Source organism: Pseudopodoces humilis, chromosome 4 (assembly GCF_049639895.1).
Source record: "Pseudopodoces humilis isolate 2021_Gansu_Grassland_sample_001 chromosome 4, ASM4963989v1, whole genome shotgun sequence".
NCBI classification, from domain to species: Eukaryota; Metazoa; Chordata; class Aves; order Passeriformes; family Paridae; genus Pseudopodoces; species Pseudopodoces humilis.
The window spans coordinates 5,735,894-5,759,487 of NC_142203.1; the positions used below are offsets into that span (position 1 = coordinate 5,735,894).

Below are 23,594 nucleotides of genomic sequence, written 5' to 3' on the forward strand. Positions count from 1 at the left end.
GAAGCTGCAAGAGCCCTGGCTGCCTGCAGTGCTGCAGGCTGTGCCCGCCGGAAGAGCTGGAGCAGAGCAGAGCTGTTTAAACAATGTAACAAAAAAAGAACTAGCTCTAGTATAAAGTGTCTGGTAAATAGAGTGAGCACAAAAAAGAAAAGCAAAGGTGATAGCAAAATTTTTCCAGAAGGAAAAAACCGCAGAGGCATTCCTCCCCAGCAGGAGAGGCCCAACCCAGAAAGTAGTAAGATTGTTAAAGGATGTCAAAAACTCTCATTGTACCAGAGACCCACCAAACTAGAACCTTTGTTAACTTTTAAAGTGAGTCTGGATCGAGACATGTGTCCTAGTAAAAGCAAGGCCTCTCAATTCTCCTTAATTTTTATCCCTGAAGGGGAAAATTATTAAAGAAATTTTTTTTGTTCAAAATAGTTGTGAAAGTCGTAGTTTCTTCTGTAAGCTCAGAAGTTTAAAACACATCTTTCTCCGAAAGAATTATAGTAAATGAATTTAAAGATTTAATTCATTTGTCTACATAGAGTTTTTTACAGAGCTGAAAGGCTCTTGTTTGAGGGACCACACCTCTGAACTTTTAGATGTTTTGTTGAAAAAAAGCCAGAATTGGCAGATTTTAGTTATGAAGCCAATTCTGCAACTCCTTCCTTGTAGGATAGTGTTGTCCCTATGCAAACCTAAATACTTGTCATGTAGCTTCCTCTGTAGAAGCTATAAGAAAAACTTTAAAAAAAAGTATTTTATTATCTTCCCTTAATAGAAGTTATTAAGAGTAAATTAAAATTGTACTGTTGAAAAAGAGGAGAGGTCTCTGTGCTGTAAAAAGTCAGTGATACGTCTAAAAAGTAAGAGCAGAAAAACAGAAGCCAGAAATGAGTAGAGAAAGAGAGAGAGAACCCATAAATTGAGTTCAGAAAAAGAAGAAAGAAAGAGCAGTAATTGTGTTTTGAAAAGCTTACATTAGTCAAACTTTGACAAGCAAGGGAAAGAGGAGGGAGAAGCTGAAACCTCTCGTAACCTCCTCACCACCGCTGTGTGCTGCAGCCCAGGGCTGACACTCTGCCTGTGACCCATCCCCAGCCCGTGGCAGGTTTTTTTCCCACCCACAGCATCTGCCCAGGAAAGCCCCAGCCTGAGCCACCCCTCTCGATGCTGTGTCCACGGCTGCCAACCAGAAAAACTAACTTGGCCCCACCGGGAGAGAAGCTGCTGCAGCAGAAAACTCCAGCAGTATAAGGTACACCAAATGTCCCACAAAATCCCTACCCAGACATCAGAGCAGTTTCTGTCCCAGACTCCGCCCACACCCCATTACTGAGAAATACAAGTTTAAAAATCTGTGAAGCTGATTCTGCTCTCATAGAGAACCTAATTGAATTATCAAAGTAGAAAAGAGAAACAGTGCACTCCCAATGCAGCTGCATCAAGAAGAAAAGCAAAAAAAAATTGTTTTGAAAAGTAGTGATTTAGATTATAGTAGTTTTAGTGATTAGCAGAGTTAAAGAGACATTTGAAGGTGTTAGTGGGGGTTGTGCAAAATGGAGAGTAGAAGAGATGTGTTGGTAGTTTGTAAAGAGATTCTTACAAGGAAAGTAAGGTTGAAGTGTGTAACTTTCTAAAGTTTGAAAAGAGGGGAGAAACTGCTAAATGCAGTTGTTATAAATTTGTATTGTGATATTGGCTTTCGCAGATGAATATTATATGTTAAATACTTTTTAGCTATGTATGTACTTTTTTCTTGCTAACAAGTCTTAAGCTTAAAAGAATTTCCTAGGTACAAGGCAAGGAAACCCCAGAGGGCAAGGACAGTGGGGCCCAAACTCTTATCAAGAGAACAATAGAGGCTAAACTGTTATCAGCAGAGGATATGAAACCCCGCTGTCCTCAGGGGAAGGATGACGGCCCCGGACTGCTATCTGCCCTGACCATTTGCAAAAAGAAAGGAAACCAAACTCCAGAAAAATGCTGACCAGCAAGAATAATGATGACCAGCAAAAAATATATGCTGACCAGCAGAAAATAAAACTGTGAAGAGCATGATCCAAGAAGGCGGAACCAGGGAGGGGACATGCTTGAATATGCATTAACCCCTCACAGCAAGGAGGGGATAAAAGGGGTATCCATAGGATACCAGGTGTGCTCTTGGCAGCGCGCCAAGGCACCCGGCCGTTTTAACCCTTTGCTTTATTTCTTATGTCTCCTAATTGTCTTTTATTTATATTAAATTATTTTTATAATTTATTAAGTGAATCTCGTTTTTAAGACAGTTTTACAAGAATTTGTTTTAAATGTTGAAAGTAGTTGTGGGATGCCAAGGAGATTTGATTCTAATATTTAGTAGAGAAAAATTAAATGCTTAAAGAGTTTGTAATAAAGAAAAGTTCCTCAGTGAGAGAAAAAACACAGCTTTTTGAGAATTTTGAAAGTAAAAGTAAAAATTTACTTTTCCAAGTGAGTAAATCAGTGCTATTTTAAAGTACTAACTGTATAAGTTTGTATTAATAGTTTTTTTAGTAAATCTTTTGTGTTTATTCAAAAATTGAGAATATTTAGTCTTGTTTTGCTTTTTAAGCAAAATATAAAATATATTGTTTAAATTCAAAGTACCAGAAAAAAATTGTAAACAATTGTGTTACCATTTCCACAGACAAACTAATAAAATTTTTAGAGTATTGTAAGATCAAGACCCCTTAAGAGCTAAGTAGTCAGTACAAGTTTGTGAATCATATGTAAGTATTTACAAACACTAAAAAAATTAAAAGAAAAAAGAACACAATAAGTTGTTTAAAAACCAAGATGTCTGTGTTATCCATGTATACATTATAAATATAGGTATTGTCAGGAGATTTAAGTTGTGCATTGTAAGAAGTATAAGTGCAAAAGCTTATGTACAAAGTGCCTAAAAAAAAAAAGAAAAAAAAAAGGCTCGACTAGCTGTATCTTAGTACTCGCTACAAACCTAAGCTTACTAGAACTAAATTCTCCAGAGTGTACCTTTTTAAATTTAAAAGGAAAAAATCAAACTCACGAGCACAAGTCAGAGCAATTGAGTGCCAAATGGCAAGTAACATACTCTGTAACACAAATATTAAAAACTTATCCAAGTGAAGCACCTTTAAGAAGTAGTATGTGGCTCAGCCTAACCATAGAACCCCTGAAGAATACCCCTGCTGCCAAGAAGAAATTTACCTCGCCACCGGTTGCAACTCGGTGGGCACAGGCAGAGGCAGAAGAGTACACCTGTGGGGAATTCTGAGGATCCTGAGCCTACCCGTGTGCCAGACAAGTGGTCTGCATTCAGAGCAACTGCCCAGTGCTGAAAAGCAGACTCTGGTATATAAGTGTGAGCTGTGCCTCAAGACTGTCCTGAAAGGACAAAGTGAGATAAAAAAGATAACAAATCGAGCCAAATATAATTACCCAGATAACAAAAAGAGTGGGTACTGCACCTATAATGGCACTCGATTTTGGATATGTGAATTAGAAGAGAAAACAATATGCTATAACCCCACTACGAGGCCTAAGAGCAGTCAAACTCTCCATCAAAGAAAAAAAGAGATTTCAATCCATGTAGTACAAAAACAAGATACTAAATAGACACCAAAACCCCCTATTTGTAACCAGAGTAACCATATTGTATAAATTAAAAACAAATTAAAAAAAAATAGTACAATAAAATCACGAATTATAATGGTGACTTAGAAGGGGAGAGATTGTAATATATGCTGGTATAATTCGCATTTTATTTTACACATATAAGATCAAGTATAAAGGCATGTTTTATGTAAAAAAACACAAGCAACTTGAGATTGCAAAAGCAGATGCTGGAAAACCAGGAATTTGCAAGAGAATGACCCAGCAATTATGATAACACCGAGAAGAGGTGAGTCCACCCAAGCAAGATGAGCCTACTAACGACCCAGTGATTAATGCCTGATACCGACCCGATCTGATTCTCCAGGACCATGCATCTCAATGTCGGTTTCCCAAAAAAAAAATACTCAAGACTCCCTTTCCTTCTGAGAAAAAACTCACCTCGATTCTACATCTCAAAGCCTGCTTCCCAAAAAACCACTCAAACTTCATCTCCTTCTCACAAAACTCATCAGCAGTCCAGAAGCAGAAATATCAATATGTAATAACACAAGAAAAAGAAAGAAACTGAAGCTGCATAGCCTCAAGCTGAAAAACCTGTAAAAAACTCGGCTCTCCAAAAGACAGTTTGTGAACTTGAGGGAATCAGTGAGACAGAGGCTGATTCAGAGTTCACCCAGCGCCAATCCCGGGCTCGATGCTGACAGTGATTTGTGGTTGTTCCAAAAATTCGATTTTACAAATTTTTCAATATAATCCTTATTGATAAAATTAGATTGATTTTATTTATAACATGCTAGAGGCTATCTAGATAGAAAAAATTCTAAAAATAGCCTAAAAGTATTTATGAAAAGTAAATACTTACACTGAGTTTTAGACATAAATATATACAATTGTGTATTAAACATACTTGAAATATTGCATATACAAAATGAAGGTGTTTGTTAGGGTCAACAGACACTATTTTAGCATTAATACAAACCAAAAGAGTATCATAAACTCACTGCTCACAGTGGCATAACACACTGCTGACAGTACTTGTATGTTCTAAAAAAACTGTATTTGTTATTTGTATCAGTTACATGGGGAATATTTTGTGCAACAGATGTCTGGGTACCAACACTTGACATACCTGAGCATGGGCTTCATTGCATGGGGGATGTGCACAAACAAGGCAGGCTGCAATACATGTTTTACACCCAGCAGAGTCTTATTGTATTTCTAAGAAATAAAAAATAATTCAGTAACTACATCACCATATTTTTTTTTCTCCTTTATGCAACCAAGTACATATACACCTTTAACCATGTATTATACATTTTTGACACCTAAAGGATCTAAGGAGAACAAGTACTTGCAAGGCCTTTGTCAATGGGCACAACTATGCTACAAACTGTCTTCACTGTAACAAAAGGAAAAAAACATATCACGGAAGCTGAAGCACAATAATGATGTCACTTTAATATTTCTTGAGTGCTTAGGATTGGATGAACCCACCTGGCATACAAGTTTTATCAAAGCCAGTTTAAAAATGTAATATTACAGCACCTGGAAAGGAAAAAGTTCAGTTTCTCTGCATTTCAGTTGATGACCTAATCTCACTTAACTCCTGATGTAGCCTTAATTTACCAAAATGTTAGCAGTATTCCTGAAGCAAAGTTTTGAAACTTGTGTTTCTCCACCTGTACACAGAATTATCTCTTCTTGTTCAACCGGTAGCTGGTAGAAGCAAGTACATGAAAACAGACTCAGTAGAACCATGTTTTATTTTTTCAGACAGTTAGAAGTTTCTGTGACAGCCTTACCAAAAGGCTTGTCTTACAGTTCCACAGGTCAGCACCATTATATTGTGTATAGCTGAGAGGTGGGGGGACACACAAGGCAGTAGCAAACAAGTAAGTCAGATAGTTTAGTACACCTGGATCTTCATAGCTCTGTATTTACTCAACAAAGTCTGATATTTACAGAAATCTGAACTATTTTGCTTTACATCCAGTCAATTCTGAAACTGCGAATGGCTACGAAGGCTAAAATTACTACAGAATCTGAGGCTGTGGTCACAGACACCTGTACACACCCATCCTTCATCATCAGAGGTCAGAGGGCACATAACAGAAGAAACAAAGCCTCCTAACACAGAGTTTCGAGATTGACTCGTTTAATAGTGGAATTTTTAATTAAGGATTTTGTAGGTCAAGGTCTCTAAATATCTTTTCACAAGGGACAGCGGCTCAGCTCTTCCTAAGACGCAGACTTCATATTCCAGGGGTATTGTAGCTATGGAGTCCCTGAATGCTCAGTCTTATTTTGAAGGACCAAGCATTAAGCGACGTCAAATTACATTGCGCTACCGCAAAATAAATAAAATAAAAAGGAAATCAAAGCGCCTGCACGGGCTTTGAGTGACACGCACTGGACCGGGCGGGGGCAGCGCCCTGAGGGCTCATCCCGGTCCCGGCACTCACCTGTCCGCCTTCCTCTGCCCCCGCCAGCGCCGCCGGGGCTCCACCGATGCCTCCGCCGGGCCGCCGAGCTGCGCCCCGACCCCGGGGCGGTGAGGGGCTCCGGGCAGCCGCTCATACGGGGCAGCCCCGCTCCCTCCTCATCGGCTCCCTGCCCCGGCTCCCCGGCTCCTCATCCCCGCCGCGGAGCTCCAAGGCACCCGCGGCCGCCTCCTCCCCAGCCCCTGCCGCTGTTCCTGCCCGGCGGCCGCCTTCCCTCAGCCGCAGCACCGGGGCCACTCTGCCCCCGTCCCTCACTCGCCACCCCCAGCCGGCGTCCCAACGGCCGCCATCTTGTCCGGGAGGGGAGAACAGTACGCGCACGCGCGGGCGAGGCGATTTCGGGCCCGCAGCGGAGGCCGCGCGCACGCGCGGGGGCGTCCCCCGCCCCGCCCCGTGAGCGTGCACCTATCGCGGCTGGTCCGGGGTGTGGGAGGTTCGTCCGGCACCTGGGACCGGTTACTGGGAGCCGGTCACTCCGGGTCAGTCACCTGTCGAGGATCGGTCATCCAGGGTCAGTAACCCCTGGAGGGTCACTCACCCGGAGTTCATCACCCTCACAGGGCCCGTCACCCTGAGGAGAGTCGCTCAGTCACCCATCAGTCACCCGCGGTCCGTCACCTACAGAGCGTTGTCACCCTGGGGTGGTCACCCGTGGAGGGCCGGTCAGCCACCCGGGTCCGGGACGATCTCCTGAGGCGATCTCCTGCCTTGGCAGAGGAGGGCACGGTCCGATGGGCGGGCAGTGAGAGCCCGAGGCTGCCGAGGTCGCAGCAAACACAGGTCCCTGCTGAGGGATGGGTGCGAAGAGCTCTCGGGTGTGGGAGGGGCGGGATGTTGGTGGAAAGCTCAGAGTGCCCCCGGGCACTGTGGAAGCTGAAGGAGTACACGGGATGGACCCTTGTGATGTGTTTCTTTAGACCTCCACGCAGCAGCTATCAGGCAGTTTACCTTTTGAAAGATCACAGAATCACGGGATGGGCAAGGTTGGAAGATATCACAGCAGCTTTTCTGGTGCAACCTCCTTGCTCAAGAAGGGTCACCTGAGTGGCACAGCACTGTGTGCTGACAGTTCTGGAGTATCTCCAGGGAGGGAGACACCATAACCTCTCCGGGCAGCCTGTCACTAGTCAGACGTGGATGAAATCTTCCCTATCAGCCCATTTGTCCATGTGCTCGGTGAGCTTTGCCACAAGTGACCACAATGGTTCTTCCTCTCAAGCTGGGCTCTGTAATGGCAGCAATGCTTTGGTGGCCACCTCCCAACCATGAGGGTGGGCTCTATGCCACAACCAGTAGTTCCAGAGTTTGGTAGCTGAGGTCTCTCATCAATTGTACGTCAATGTTGTCTAATTTGGATGACTTTCTTCACTTAGAGGGGAAATGTTTGCATAGCCTATATTTCTCTTTCCTATTTAGGCTTGTATTTCCAGTGAAGTTACTTCAAGTTGATATAAATACCATCCTCTTCAGTGGGAGGTACATCTGGTGTCATGAATCCCCAGCATCTCCAAATACAGCCCGAGGCAGACAAGTTTCTGAACTTCCCCACTAGCTCTGCCATCCTTGACCACCCCTCCTACTCCCTGCCCCAGTTAAGACTATTGTTTTTAACCCATCTCATGAGTGTTGTTACTTCTTTCTTTTTTTTGATGTTTATAAAGACCTTTTTACTACCAGTATGAGCATCCTTTGCAAGCTGTTCTTCAAATTCTTTTCTAGTCCTCATTCCCTGCCATGATGTGATCTGCAGGGTTTTAGAGCTTTCTGCTCTCTTTATTTTGGTCTCCATGAGTTCTGCCCCCTCATTATCAAAGCAATTGCTTTGGGCAGAGATCATACTAGAGCCTGTCACAAGACACTGTCAAACCACAAATGTTTATGAATCTTAAACACATTTAGGAAAGCTGGTATGTACTGATAGTAGCTGTGTCTGTGCATTTTAAATTTTGATACTGTTTTTTCTGCTTAATTTAGCAATGAAATTGTCCTTGGATTAAAATATGATTTTTAATTGCAATTTCTGTCATTGCTGTGTCATGATTACCCCTGTTTCTGATGTCATCAAATTGTATCCTACAAACCATGATCATGAATAGCTAAATACAAGCTGATACTAATTTGACCAATATTATGAAAATTGGCACAGTTAAATATATGGAAGAAATGCTTTACTATGAGGGTGTTGAGACACTGGCACATGTTGCCCTGAGAAGCTGTGGCTCTCACATCCTGGAAGTGTTCTTCCTGCACAGGGTCCAGACTGGATGGGCCTTTGAGCCACCTGGTCTAATGGGAGATGTGCCATGACAGGGGGTTTGGAACTGGATGGTCTTTATAAGGTCCCTCCCAAACCATTCAATGATTCTGTGATTCAGCTGCTCCAAATGGTATCTTTTATAGAGTCATATAATGTATCACACTGTTATGGCTTTTTGAAAGACAATTGTTCTCAGCAATATTTTTGTAAATTCACCTTTTGTAAAGTCACCTTTAGTTTTGCTAGCATATTGCCTAAAAGTTGAAGGATGAGAATTGTAATAATTTTATATTCTAAGGAGTTTGGATTAAATAAAAAAGTGTTCAGCTGTGTGACAGTCTAAATAAAGACAATTTTAAATGTCTCTGTGGTACACACAGTAACCTTCCACTTCATGAAAAGAAAGAAACCATCAATTTTTCTTTAATCCAATTGAGGAGAATGTCTTCAAACAGATTTCCTCCTGACCAACATAGCAGCCCTCTACCAGTGTATCAGTGGACAAGGAAGAGCTGCGGATGTCATCTCATTGGGCTTCTGTAAAACTCTTGGTACAGTCCCCCACAACATTCTTATGTCTTAATTGGAGGGATTTGGTCTTGGTAGATGAACTGTAGGCTAGAGAAGGAAGTGCCTGGGTGGCCACATCCAAAGAGTTACAGTGAATGGTTCAATGTCCAAGTGGAAACCAGGAATGAGGGGTGGTCCTCAAGGGACTAATCGTATTTAATGACTTTATCAATGACAGAGACAGTGGGAGTGAGTATGCTCTCAGCAAGTGGACAGATGACACCAAGCTGAGTGATGAAGCTGATATGCTTGAGAGCAGGGATGTCACCTGGGGAGACCTTGACAGGCTTGAGGAGCAGTCCCATGTAAATCTCCTAAAGTTGAAGAAGACCATGTGCAAGGTCCTGCACCTGGGCTGGGGAAATAACCACTATTAACACAGGCGGGGGGATGAATGGACTGAGAACAGAGAGAAGGAACTCGGGTGGTAGATGAAAAATTGGACATAAGCCAGCCATGGGCACTGGAAGCCCAGAGAGTCAAGTGTGCATCCAAGGCTGAATTCAAAGCTCTGTGGGCAGCAGGGGAGGGAGAGGATTTTGCCCCTCTGCCCTGCTCTGGTGAGGCCCCACTCTGGGCTCCCAACACAGGAAGGATGTGGAGTGAGTCCAGAGAAGGGCCCTGGAGCTGGTCAGAGAGCTGGAGTACCTCTCCTGTGACAAAAGGCTGAGGGAGCTGAGGTTTTTCAGCCTGCAGAGACCTTGTCTGAACAACTGTAGGAAGATGAAATTACAGCAGCAGTCATTTACAATTTGCAATCCCTTGGTTCCTTGAGGTAATAAAGTGAACGTATGCATTTGAGTATGAGCTGCATCTTTGTGCTGAAGTGCAGCATAGGACTGTTGCCCCAGGTTAAAAATAGGGGACGTACCTGCCCCAGCAGTGTAAGCCAGCTCACTGGTATGCTGAGAGCACTTCAAGCAGCTGCTGCAGAGGTTTTGCAGCTATAGATCCTCCCTGGCCCCTCTGGCTGAGCAGCTGTAGTTAGTGAAGAAAGAAATTTTGATTACTACATAATCTGTCTTCATCAAAGGGGAGAGTAAGGCACTCTCAAGCTAACCTGCCTCAAAGGGGAAAAAGACATAGAAGAGAGGTAGAAAAACAATAACTAGTTAGGATTCTCAAGGGACCTGGCTGTAACTGCTCTAAATTGTGGCATAAGGAAACTTAAGCCATTAGAGATCAGGAGGAATTTTCCGTAGCTATTTGCCCTCGGAAAAAAATACAGCCATGTTAAAATCTCTCTTCTTCTATGCATAGGAGTAACTTACTGCTATGACCTAGCTATGACCTTTCCTTCCTCTCTCATTGTGCCTTCTGCTGCTGAGTACCTATTCCAGAAGTAAACACAGGGTTTGCCTGTGTGCCAGATGGGGAATTCACTGAATAAAAGTGAATGGTATACTGTGGTAGCATAAAAGTTGTGGATGAGAATGTGTTTGTCAAAATAGTCTTTGAAACAAACTGCTTTCTTGTCTTTTCAGCTTGCTGGCTAGTCACACAGCTGGGGATTATTACCACTTGTTTAGTTTTTAAAACAATGTTCAGATGATGATCATATTAATATTCCATTTCACTTAAATGTTTGATACATATACGTAAGTCAGTTTCTGCCCTCAATCAGTAAACATAAGAACAGACACAAGAATAAGCCCAGAACCTAGGGAACAGCATAAAGTGACAATAGCTCTAATTCAGTAATTTGACAGTTGAACAAGATGATTATACTGAAGATTCACTCTGAAAAATTATAGTGTGTTCTAAGGGGAATTTGCCCACCAAGTCAAGTTTTCTAGCTATTGGCCCATATATATAGGTATTTGTTGTAAGATGGATTTTTCAGCACTTTCCAGAAATGCTTTCATTGGGCACTTCTATGGCTCAGTGTGAAAAACTTTTCTGTAGAACTACATCTTAAATAAAATCATGAAAAATGGTGATGTTAACTATAATACTAGGTAGAATAGTATTTTCCTCACTCTGGAGAGCATAATTACTGGAGGAAATAATTTCTCACAATTGGCAGTTTGCTGTGTTGTGTATTTAAACAACATTTTGTAGAAACCATTTTGGCAACATTTATCTTTCAGGACAAAAGCCAGTCTGGAGAACCCCAAGTAAGTAGAAGTGTGGACAGAAAAGTTTCTATAGTAGTTTTACAGATGTTTTTTACAGAGGGACTAGCCTTCTTTATTTATGGATTACTAATCATAAAGAAAATGCACCCTTAAGAAGAATGACTTCCCTTTTTTGTGTTTGGTTTCAGCAGTTAATATTTTAATATTAAAAGGTCACTCAATGTACTTAGTTTTGTGCTACACAACAAACAGTAAGTTGTTTACTGGAGATAATTTCAATCAAGAGAAAGAAATATGTAAGCATGAACCCACAACACCTTATGTCTTGTGTTCTAACATATAACAGAGGAAAAACTAAAAGATCGTTTTCAGTCTAAACTTGGACATTCAGTAATCCCAGAATCCTAAAGGTACAGTTAGAACTGTAAAGCTTGTTATTTTTAAAAAAAAAAAATTAGGTGTAATTAAATATCAATGCATTAGCAAATTAGATCAGAGAATTTAAAGCAATGAAGCATGTGGTGGTGGGTAGTCTGGTTTATGTTAAGGTTCACATTTCTAAAAGAAAACAAAGAGAAAAAGAAAAACACTAATGTCAGAAAAAAAATCCCAACTCAGGATAACAGGATCAAAAGCCACATTATTTTTAGTTAATCTTATCCTGTCAATATAAAGGAAAGGAATAGTTGAATGGAATATGTCCAAGTTTCCCATGCTGGAAGTGAAACGGGAAAGAAAATGAGATATGAGGGTCTTGAATATTCATGAAAAATGGCTTTGAGTTTAGTCCAGAGAATGAGTCATTTTGAGTAATGGTTAAGTCCTGACATCAGAAGAGGTCTGAACTTGCACCCTGAATTTTCAGCTTTCTAAAAGAAGGGTGTTTTTTCCACAAAAGACAGATGTTTGCATCTTTAAACAACATTGTTGCTTCCCTTGGGAGATAGAAAAAGACATCCTAAAGCTGATGTTCAGCTGTGCTGTGCTTACCAAAGTCTGTTAAGCCTAGAAGATTTTAAAATAATTCTTGCTTTACAACTAGAGGCGTCATTAGGCAAAGAGAGTAAAATGTTTTCTCCTGGGTTACTCAAAAGTACTGCAAAGGGTAAAGAAGCTGCTGCCTAACAGATGGGCAAGGGAAGCTTTTGAGAAAAGGTTGAGATAAAAGTCTGCTATAGCTACCAAAGGTCAGGACACAAGTGACAGAATCTTTGGAGAAATTAGAATTCAGTCATTGCATCTAAAACATTGCCCACGATAAACAGAAGAATTTTATGCGGTGACCCAAGTTCCTCTGATAAGAGCAGACAGGCAGCCATCTGCATGATAATGTTCCAGCACAGAGCAAACAGTAATAGTAAACATTTCACAGTGAAGACACTAAAACCGAACTTATAAAAGTGCATGATTTTTTCTCGGTCATTTCCAAAAGTGGAAAAAAATATAGCTGTGTTAAAATCTGTCTCTCTTCCTCTGTGTAGAGCATTAACTTACTGCTACAAACAGCAAGAATAATATGGAGTTTATATGAGGTCTAAACCCAATTGAATTAGCAATGTTACTGCACAAATTTTTGATGTATTCTACCAAGAGAAGCAAATCACCGTTCTCTTCCTCAAATTTTTTTCATGATCAGAAATGACTTCTTTACTAGAGAAGCAGCTATGCCAACAGGTGAGCTTGGCAGACTTTTCCTCTCCATTGGTTTTTATGTAGAATAAATGAACTAACATTGCTGATACCTGTACCTGCAATTTTCTTGGAGGAATAATTAAAAATTTGAGGTGGGGAATGGAGCAGTACATTTCAGTGTTCTCCAGATTATGACATTTTATATGGAAGTCTTCATACTTTGTTTCAGCATGCTTATTCTCCAATACATACTAAAAGAAACATTTCCATATTAAACCTTAATTTCTGTGAAATTTGAGTAAATATGGCATATAATACAGAGTGCTGTTAGGACATGGTTTTGTACACCCTGTCTAAGATTAATTTCAGCTATCTGAAGCTGTGTTGAACATATCACAAGGGGTAATTATTCTAACTTATTTTAGACATTTAAGAAAAATTGCCAGCTAGAGTTACATGATTCTGTCTGCTGATTATAAGTAGAGTCTAGAGGGACCAATTTAGACTCACAGTTTATGTTTAATTCATGTTCTTAAATGAAAACACAATAATCTTGTATTATATATCAGTACATTATAAAATATTATGCAATCCAGTGAATTAATGCAACTAATACACTTTTAGAAACTATGTAAGAATCAATATGTGTAGATAATTTTCTCTAAAAGGCATATATTTTGAAATTTGAAATGTTTGCATTTCTGATTGTTCCTGTCATTGGTCTTTTCTTCAGTAAAACACCCTTTATCTGAGATATTACTACTTTTTCCCTGGGAAAAAACCCAAACCAACCAAGAGGCCTAATTTATTAGATCTAGGTCAGATATAATTCAATTTAAACTAACACATCAGTATCAGTGACATTAAATAGCTACTCTCATGACCATCTTTACATTCTTTCTTTCTGAAATTCTGCATCATAGTTCACTGAATAGCAACAGTATTTGCATTCCTTATGTAAAGTTCAAGATAAGCATAGTTTCTCTGTTCACACAGTATTCTGGGCAAATCTTTGAAGGCTGTCTAAATCAAAAACTCATGATTATAACTCCATCACTGATACAAGTGGCAAGTTTTGAGAAAAAAGATTTAGAATCAAATTGTTTCCTTGAAAGCTTGATTTTATGTAGTGTCTAAGCTTCCTTCATTTACACGATTCATTTACTGAAGTTAATATAAAAAAATTTATATTATTTACAGGGACATTTACAATGGAGGAGTGTATGTGGAAGCAGAATCTATATAATTAGAATTGATTTCATTGTTGAGAAATGCTAGGACTTTAGGAAAAATTCAGGGAAAAAATATTTGGTTTTAGATTAGCCCATGCACCAAAAATATTGCCAGCACCTTTGTACACAAACCATGTTTTAATAACAGTTCTTGTGCAGTAGAAGTCAGCTGAATTAATCAATTTTCTGAGAAAAAATAAGAAAGTTAGAGTTAGACTTTAGATATCACTATTGCTGAATTCATCATTATGGGAAAGACCACACAAAAGGTCACATCTGAAAGCACTTAAAAATTCCTAGCATGCTACTAAAGCTACATGTGATGGTCTTATTATAGAAGCAAAATCAATGTTTTTCTACTCCAAAACCTCAAGCTCAAGTAAAGTATCTACTGGCCTGCTTTCACGTGTTTGATGTTTTTGTGAAAGATAGATTGCAGAAGCTTTAGTAGTGATTTGATAATAAATACTTCTAAATAGCTACTCAGTTACTTGAGAGGGAAATCTGTTCTGACATGCCCATCGGTCTAGACCATGAAGTGGCGACAGTGTTTCCACATTCACAGGTGTAGATTTTTTGAGGCACTGGTTGGTCACAAATAGTGCTGATCAACTTGTAAATTCCAGCTGACACCAGGACAGCTGACAGAAGCTCTCAGGCAGAATGGAAGTCACAATTAAAAATCAGTTCTGAAACGGATGAAAACTGCAGTGGGGTGCTGCAAAGGTATTGGAGAGAGATGTATATTTCTTCAGAAATATATCTATCAGAATGCTGTCATGTGCAATCATTTCAGGATCAGCATGTACAGTTTCATGAAGTGGTAGACCTCTTATGCAGAACCTACATTCAACCTTATTAAAGATTACTTGCAAAGAAAAGCACTTAAATATTAAAAAATCTGAAGGTTTCCTGTGCAATATTAATTAACTTGATTTGCACATTTGTTTTAATTCCCTAATGCTATGAATCAGTGCTTTTTCATAAAATCATGATATCTTCTCTGCAGGGACCAAGAATCAGTCAGTGAACCACTAAATGTACTAAAAATATGAGAACATGATGTGTCTTAGTTTTGCTCTCTGTGAAGAATGCATTGATTCTGAATGGGTATATTGTGAATTTTGTTTGAATCCACTTAATTAGTGTGTCCAGAGAGATAGTAAAGCATTCTCTAGTAATCCTTTCTGATACGAAATGCCCTGTCAGACATATTTTTTCCCAGGATGAGCTGTTTTAGTTTAGATAGTCAGTCCCAATACAGAACATGCACACTCATCTGAGTTCCTCTTTGAGTTTTACTCTTGGGCTTTTGAGACAGAGGCACTGCCATTGTGCCTAATCTTACAAAAATCAGGGTACGTTATTTGAAAATTGAAGTGGACTGTATCAGCAGGACCTGTCTAAGGCACATGATTTTTATCTCCTTCAAAGAAGGCCACTGGATTTGTGTGTTAAGTCATAAAATATCCATATAGATTATTTCCCAGTCAAGATAATTTATCCACACTCCCATTAATTTTATTCTTTTGCATGGTTTCCACCAACTTGCCCTGTGAAGAATTCGGGTTTACTGCTCTGTAGTTCCTCTTCTGCAGCTCTTTTGGAAGCCTTTTAAAATCAGTGTCATATTGACATTTTGCAGTTGAACAAAGAGAAAAAAATTAGAAAAGTCTTTGAAACCTAAGGAAGTAATGAAGATAAATTTTGCAGAACTTAATAGTCCACATAGAATTGTATGCTAGTGAATCTTTGTTAAACAATATTGTCAAAGCTACACTTCTGCATACTTATTTGGCAGTGCAGTAGGATAGAATTAGTAAATGCATACTTCAAGTCCATTAAAAAAACTAGAATGTGATAATGTTAAACTGCCGAATTTAAATATTTGTAACTTTGAGAGTGCTCAGACTACTTTGATAAACATAATTTAATATTTACATCAGTTTAATTTTCTAAATAATCATAATCTTAGACTTCTATTCCTGGTCAGTTTTAGTTATCTGAGTAATATTTTATCCAATGTATCTTTCTGAAGTTTTTGGTAAAGTTAAACTAAAACACCTTCTGACTATGATGAAGCATGTATATTTGGAGGTGCAGAAGATAACATATAAATTTTTAAGCAAGTACAAGAAAGAGGGAGAACTCAGTAAACTGAGATGTAGCTATAATACTGGGATTATTATTTACAAGTGAAGGAAAAATTGTATTTAGCCTCTATGATTATAGATTAAAAGTCCTAAGAGAAATAGCTCCAAAACATTGACACATCTGCCAGTACCTCTGTGTGTTCAGGTTGCCCAAAAAGTTCAAACTACAGGACAAACAGTGTCCCTTAAGTGAAGATTTTGAATACGAGAAACCAGATAGAAACGAAGAGACTGTTCAAATTGAAGTAACCTAAGCAAGAGAATTGGCTTCTTCTACCTGAGTGGCTGATTATTATCATACTTGACATTTTCTAGGTGGTAACAGCATTATAAAACCAGCACAGGAGCTAAAGTCAAAGTTGTCAGAAGCTTTACTGTATATTGGGACCTTGGCAGAAGCAAAATACAAGTTTTTTGACTTGATTTTTGTTATTGACATGAATGCATAACAGGAAGATTCCAGTCTAAGTAAAATTTACATAATTAGCAATTGGAGGAAAAATCAAATAAGGGATGCAGCACCATGCACTTATTAATTTATTTTTAGAATCTGAGTTTAATTACCTCTGGCACTGTCACAGCTGCTACATGATTCTTAAATACTTTAATTGAGCAGTTTGCATCCTAATAGAGAGACTGCCTCCTGTACACATTCTGTCCACATTCCAAGGCAATTTCATGAAATAATCTAACTGGCTGGGCTATGAATACCTTATTAAAAAAAAAAGAAAAGGGCACAGTTCACTTCTTATGCAGTTCATTAGATGGACATTATAAGGAAGGGCAGAATAGTGCAGAAATCCAATTTTACTCTTCTTCATACCTGCCACTCTATAGCTATTATGGGTTATTTTAATAAATAACCAGAATAGATTATCCATTAAATATTCGAAGTGTGGGTAAGTAACTGTGCCCTCAACTCTGACATAAGCAAAACCTCATCTGGTAACTTCATTTAATAGCTATTAGGAAATTGGCATCTAGCAATTAGGGAACTCATAATGTTTTATACATTCAAAATCCCCCATATTTATATGATTTATGATTTAGATATTCAATCAAGACTAATATGATTATGTTAGACATTCTGCCAGTTTCTGAAATGAATCCATTATTGTATATTATTCAAAATATCTCATAACACATGACTTCATCAAAAAGCAGCCTAAATTCCTGTGTGTTCTCAAGAAAGAATATTAAATGAAAGAAATTAAATAAAAATGAGAGACATTAACTGTTATAAATTTGTATTGTGATATTGGCTTTCGCAGATGAATATTATATGTTAAATACTTTTTAGCTATGTATGTACTTTTTTCTTGCTAACAAGTCTTAAGCTTAAAAGAATTTCCTAGGTACAAGGCAAGGAAACCCCAGAGGGCAAGGACAGTGGGGCCCAAACTCTTATCAAGAGAACAATAGAGGCTAAACTGTTATCAGCGGAGGATATGAAACCCCGCTGTCCTCAGGGGAAGGATGACTGCCCCGGACTGTTATCTGCCCTGACCATTTGCAAAAAGAAAGGAAACCAAACTCCAGAAAAATGCTGACCAGCAAGAATAATGATGACCAGCAAAAAATATATGCTGACCAGCAGAAAATAAAACTGTGAAGAGCATGATCCAAGAAGGCGGAACCAGGGAGGGGACATGCTTGAATATGCATTAACCCCTCACAGCAAGGAGGGGATAAAAAGGAGATCCCTGGGATACCAGGTGTGCTCTTGGCAGCGCGCCAAGGCACCCGGCCGTTTTAACCCTTTGCTTTATTTCTTATGTCTCCTAATTGTCTTTTATTTATATTAAATTCTTTTTATAATTTATTAAGTGAATCTCGTTTTTAAGATTAACAGATAATGATAAATAATTACAAGTAGGCCTGAAAGAAGACCTTATTTTGAGACCTTGAAAACATATGACTGCAAGATTACTTTTTACAAATCAAGTTGATTCATATATAACTGTTCAATAGCTACAGCTTTATGTATTCATGATATTAAAGAATAAATATTTACACCATTTACTTTCACTAAAAGTTATGTGGTTTTAAATTAGCTCGTGCATATAAAGACCCATAAATTGCTACTACCTCCACTGTCTTCTCTTCTCCTCTGAGTTATTCCCTGATGTCTTTCTTATTTTCTCTGCTCACCATGTTTACAGAAATCTGTTCTGCTTGGCTGCTGTGATAGGTCAGGAAGGAGAGAGACAAGAAAGAGAACAGAAATGCTTTAGGTCAACCATCAAATATGTGGGACTGAAAGAAATTCAGGCCTCAGTTATGGAAACATTTGATCTTTTACTTAAATGTATTTCATAGGAGGAATAGTGCTGTGAAAGATTATGGGTTTATGCAAGCATTTCCATGATCACAGCCTATGGATTATGGATTAGAAATTTGCATGGTAGAGTCAATAGAATTAATTTATTTAATTCTTCTGAGGTCTAATCTTGAAACTATTGCTGAAGATGGAAAATATGTATACACTTTCCTATAGAAACAAGAATTAAAAAAGGTCAAACACAGAGGATAAGCTTCACAAGCATACCTGTCTCTTCATATCATGTACCTGCCTGTTCTGTACTGGGGGTGGACAATTAGAGTTGAAGAGAGGGAGAGACGGTGCAGGGCTTTTTTTGGATCAGTAAAAAAGGCTTTGACAACATATGGCTTAATGAGATAACTGCTAATTAAACAAAGTAAGAAGAGTAACATAGGTAGGAATGATATCTGATGTTCCATGAGTGGCTGGGGCACCCTGAGTTTGTGCACTATGAGATATAACCTGAATGGATTTTTCCATGGCACACTGTGCAGACCAGATCCCATCTGTGGAGAGAAGCTCTCACTTTCAGTACTGTGAGATAGTCCATTGTTTTATGTTATAAATAAAACTAGCCAAATTTTATCAATAAGGATTTTATTGAAAAATTTGTAAAATCAAATTATGGAAACAGCCACAATCATGGTTGGTGTCGAGCCCAGGATCGGCACTGGGTGAACTCTGAATCAGCCTCTGTCGCACTGATTCCCTCAAGTTCACAAACTGTTTCGGAGAGCTGAATTTTATACAGTTTTTCAGCTTGAGGCTATGCAGCTTCAGTTTCTTTCTTTTTCTTGTGTTATTACACATTCATATTTCTTCTGTTGGTTTGTTAATGAAGTTTTTGAGAAAGGAGGGAGAGTCTGAGTAGATTTACAGGAGCTGGGTATTGAGTTGCACGGTCCTGGAGAATCAGATCAGGTTGGTGTCAGGAGTTAGTCACCGGGTCTTTGGTAGGCTCATCTTGCTTGGGTGAACCCACCTCTTCTCAGTGTTATCTTAATTGCTGGGTTGTTCTCTTGCAAATTCGTGGTTTTCCAGCATCTGCTTTTGCAATCTCAAGTTGTTTGTGTTACATACACAAAATGTGCTTTTATATTTGATATTATATATGTGTACAATAAAAAGTGAATTATACCAGCATATATTACACAGGTATCTCTGTTTCCAGGCATAAAAACTTACACCTTGTGTTATAAATGCAATGGCAAAAATAGGGTTAATATAAAAAGCGATTTATTATAAAACAATTTCAATCACAAACAACGAGAGAAAAAAACCACAATAAAATAAATCAGCGCAGCGCTGGGTGGACAGGGAGACGTCTATACCCAGGGGTACAGATTTGCCCAAATCCACGAAGTAGGCACTGCAGTCCGGGGTTCTTATAGAGGTTTTCGTATCCTGGGGCAAAATCCGGAGTAAGCACCGTCCAACAAAAGAGTTTGAATAGACTTCCCGGATCCGTTGAGCTGAGTCAATGGTCGGTGGAGCAGAGTCCTTTCACATGTGAGAGGCTCTGAGTGTCCTCCGATTGCATTTCCCGGAATGGAGTGTCCAGTTTGGGTGCGGAGGAGATGGATATCTCGACTGAGCCACTCTCATTGTCTGGTTTGATTGCTTGTGTCCTGCTTTTTATTTTGTGTTGATAAGCGTTGCTGCCCGTTGTTACTGCCCGACTCGGGAAGGTATCTCTGGATTATTTTACATTTTGCATCTTTACAGTATTACAAATATAACATATAATTCTTTATTCTCTTTCACGAATTTTTATCCAATGTTATATTTATCACACCTTGGAAAACAATCCCTTGGTTGCAACTCTCCACTGCTTACACGGTAGCATTGTATCTTAATTTCTGGAAGTAAATGTACCTTAATTTAGTAAGTACTTAGTAATTAGTAATTTATAAGTATTTCAGCAATAAACACATTAGAATTTTTTTGTTGCATGTTTAAAATAGAAAACACAAATCCTAAAAGGAAGTTTCACAGTTTTGTCACAGTACAGCTGGCCTGGACTGAACAAAGTAAATCTGACCATAACACAAATCCAATTCAGCTAACCTAGTTCATGCCTGAAAATGTCCCAGGATAAATAACAGGTCAGCCAGCCCCATCCAAGCTGAGAAGTAAGCACATCACTGGGCAGGAAGCTGGGCAAGGAGAGAGATCTCAGCCAATGGATGTACAGCCCGGGAGATTTGAATTGGGTATTTAAATGAGTTCTTAATAGTAAACGAGGCTGTTTGTCTCATGAGCAGCTGAAGCATGAGTTATGGTTTTTTGTCTCCCTGCCCACGACTGGCATGTTACAAGGAAGGAAATGGTAATGTCAGTTAAAATAATAAAAGAGAATCAAGCTAAAATATAAACACAAAAGTCTGTTTTTCACATATGAGTAGTTTCAATTTGCACCTCTCTGTCTAAAATAATCTAAAAATATTTTGCAATTAATTGTTTTGTTTTGCCGTAAAATAATTGGCAAAACATATGGGATAATGAGTATAATATTCTTATTTCTTTCCTGGTATTTTAATTTTTTTTAATTTTTGTTTTAATGGAAATGGAAAGGACAGGCTATAACAACTCTGTTTCTATGTATTCTCTATTTTTCTTCCCTCTAAATAGCCATCCTTAAGGTCTTCTGTGCAATAGCCGATGCTATTAAATAATGTGCAATGGAACAAAAAAATTGAAGGAGTAATGCGGTTTGCCCTGGGAGGTGATAGAGGTGATAGGTGCTCCATCCCTGGAAACAGGGAGGAGGTCAGCTGGGATGGGTTTCTGGGCAATCTTTCTAGCTGAAGCTATTCCTGCTCATTCCAGTGGTCTTGGACTAAGTGGCCTTTAAAAAGTCCCTTTCAGCCCAAACCATTCTGTAATTCCATGAAAAATCGCAGCTGTTTCATTGTCACTGTTTCTTTTAAGCTTCTAGGCTGCAATTTGATCCTCATCAAGCTATTCTCAAGATGTTTCATCCACATTATGCAAGCATAATTTAACCAGTAAATGCTACACTGAATTTACCACGTCAGGACAGCACTACTGTTATGGAATTCAAGCTGGAGATCATAAGGAAGTGTGGATTTTGGACACAGATTGGGGTGCAGACAGTGCTAAGCTAAACCAAGAGGACCATGGGGGCTGTACAGCTTAGAAATTTCTGCTGTATTCCTCTTATGGTATGAAGTACTATTTACTTCCCAAATACCAGTGGGGTTTAGGAAACACAACATGCAAATAATGAAAGGGGGTGGGGGTGGGTAGGTGACATTTCCTCTGAAAAACAGGTTGTTTTTTTCTAACAGAGGGGACTGGTGTTTTAATTTCCCATGAAGGTCACATAGGTTTCATCAATCTTGTTTTCCAGTGTGTTGCATTACCTCAAGCGACTCGATTGGTTTTAACAGAGTCAATGGCAGCAGAGTGACACTTTCTCAGGTGTTGTTGGTTGCTGTTCCCAAACACCACGGACACATGAATAACTCCTGATAGCTTTTCCTCAAGTACACACCTCCTGCTTCTTCTAGGGTGCCATCCAGTCCTTTTGTAATGGCTCCTCATCTGTATATATTTTTACAAATAAAACATCCCCATATGCATTGCCCTTTACATTTTTCAGTTTCTGAACACCTCCTAGTAAACATAAATACTAAATATTAGCATTCAAAATAGTGTAATTAATATCACAACTGCATTGAGAGTGATTGTATAGGAACATTTGCTGGTCAGAATTTGCATCAGTAAGCAGAAGATTGAACATGGAATTTTGTTGGGGGTTGTGTGTCCATCCTTTTGTTCCTTCTCACCTATGGAGTTTTTTCCCATTAGTTGCTGGGAAAACCTCATGGTACTTGTCGTGTGTTTGAGAAACACAAAGAGTTTGGCTGGGGCCAGGGGGGAAGGGGAGGAGGAGGGAAGCTGGGGGCTGGCTGGTTTATTGAGCTAAAGAGCAAGGGACTCTCTCGGAGCTGTTGCTGTGGAGAGAAGGGAATTCCCCATCACCCGGATGGAGCTGCTGCTGCTTCTTCATCTGTGGGCCTGGCACCCCCTGTCCTGCCGGGCAGTGCCACTGCCAGCCACCACCACGGAGCTGCTGATCCACCTCATCCACCAGCCCAGGATCTCAGCTCATCCCTGCTGTTCCAGCCGACTGTTCCTCAGAGCCCTGCAGGAGCACCGGGACTGCCCGAGGGGTTTGTGAAACAAAACCTCTCCTCCATCCCTTCCTGTCTCAGCCGAGAAAGCTGTCACGGGGCCCCTGGTTCTGTTTTCTTGCTAATGCTGTAGTTATTGTTGTTTGTTTGCCTTGTTATAAATACTAGTAAAGAACTGTTATTCCTGTCCCCAGATCTCTGCCTGAAAGCCCCTTGAATTCAAATTTATAGTAATTCAGAGGGAGGGGGGTCATTCTGAGGGAGGCTCCTGCCCTCCCTAACAAACACCTGTCTTCCAAACCAAGACAAATTTCCTGTCATAAAATCTTTATACTGGACATTTTGTAAATAACAATATGCAGTGCTACTGCAATCTAAGGAATTTGTTTCCCTCTTTGTGGTGCCAAACAAGTACAGAGGAGAAACTTTCGCTTATTAAGAAAATATAAATGAAATAAAACCCAAAAAAAACACAAAGTGAAAGTGGACTGAAGCCATCTGGTTTAGTTAGTCCAGTCTGTTCTGTTTTTTCTTTTACTACAGTCTCCCTCTCCCAAAGAAAAGGCATTGAGAAGGAATTGTAGGGAATGTATTCAGACCTGTTTGCTTTACACACCTGCTTTGCAACACTGGGTGTTCAGGATCACTCTCTTGACTAAAGGAGTGTGGAGAGATATGTAACCAAGGGACTGAGCACCAATGTCTCAGTCCTGATGCTTCCTCTTGCTCATGTGTCTTTCAGTCTGCTTCTTTCTCTGCAACCAGTCACCTCTGTGGATTGGTGTGGAGGGCTGTGGAAGGAACAAGGCCACAGCTCTGCCAAATGAATGCTTCCTCCTGCACGTACATGCACAGCAGCTGAACCACTCTCAGAGCCACGTTTTTGATGCAGGCAGCCTGACTGCACTCACTTGGAGCAAGAGGCACTTTTCCCCACTGTTTGTTCAGTGTCAGAGAGTCACTGTTTGTTTGTGTCAGAGTATTAGTGTAAATCTGTCCCTTGTGGTGAAACCTTTCCCAAAGGAAGTATAGGGATTGTTGGTTTTTTTTGGTATATCCTCCTAGTGGAGTTGATGAGAAAAAAC

General features: G+C 39.6%; 1 protein-coding gene across 6 annotated transcripts in view; it reads right to left on the reverse strand.

Annotated features, from left to right (window-relative positions):
* The window catches only part of APC (APC regulator of Wnt signaling pathway), a 97,519-nt gene extending 91,307 nt beyond the window's left edge, over positions 1-6,212 (reverse strand). For 3 of the 6 annotated variants that reach the window (XM_014258749.2, XM_005529995.3, XM_014258745.2), the window contains exons 1-2: positions 6,066-6,211; positions 4,733-4,821 (exon numbers count right to left, since the gene is read on the reverse strand). The gene's annotated coding sequence lies outside the window, so the exon portion shown is untranslated. Of the gene's footprint in view, positions 1-4,732; positions 4,822-6,065 lie in introns of all 6 variants that reach the window. The other 3 variants (XM_014258748.2, XM_014258750.2, XM_014258746.2) reach the window with 2 other exon arrangements.
* Positions 6,213-23,594: the final 17,382 nt, after the last annotated feature.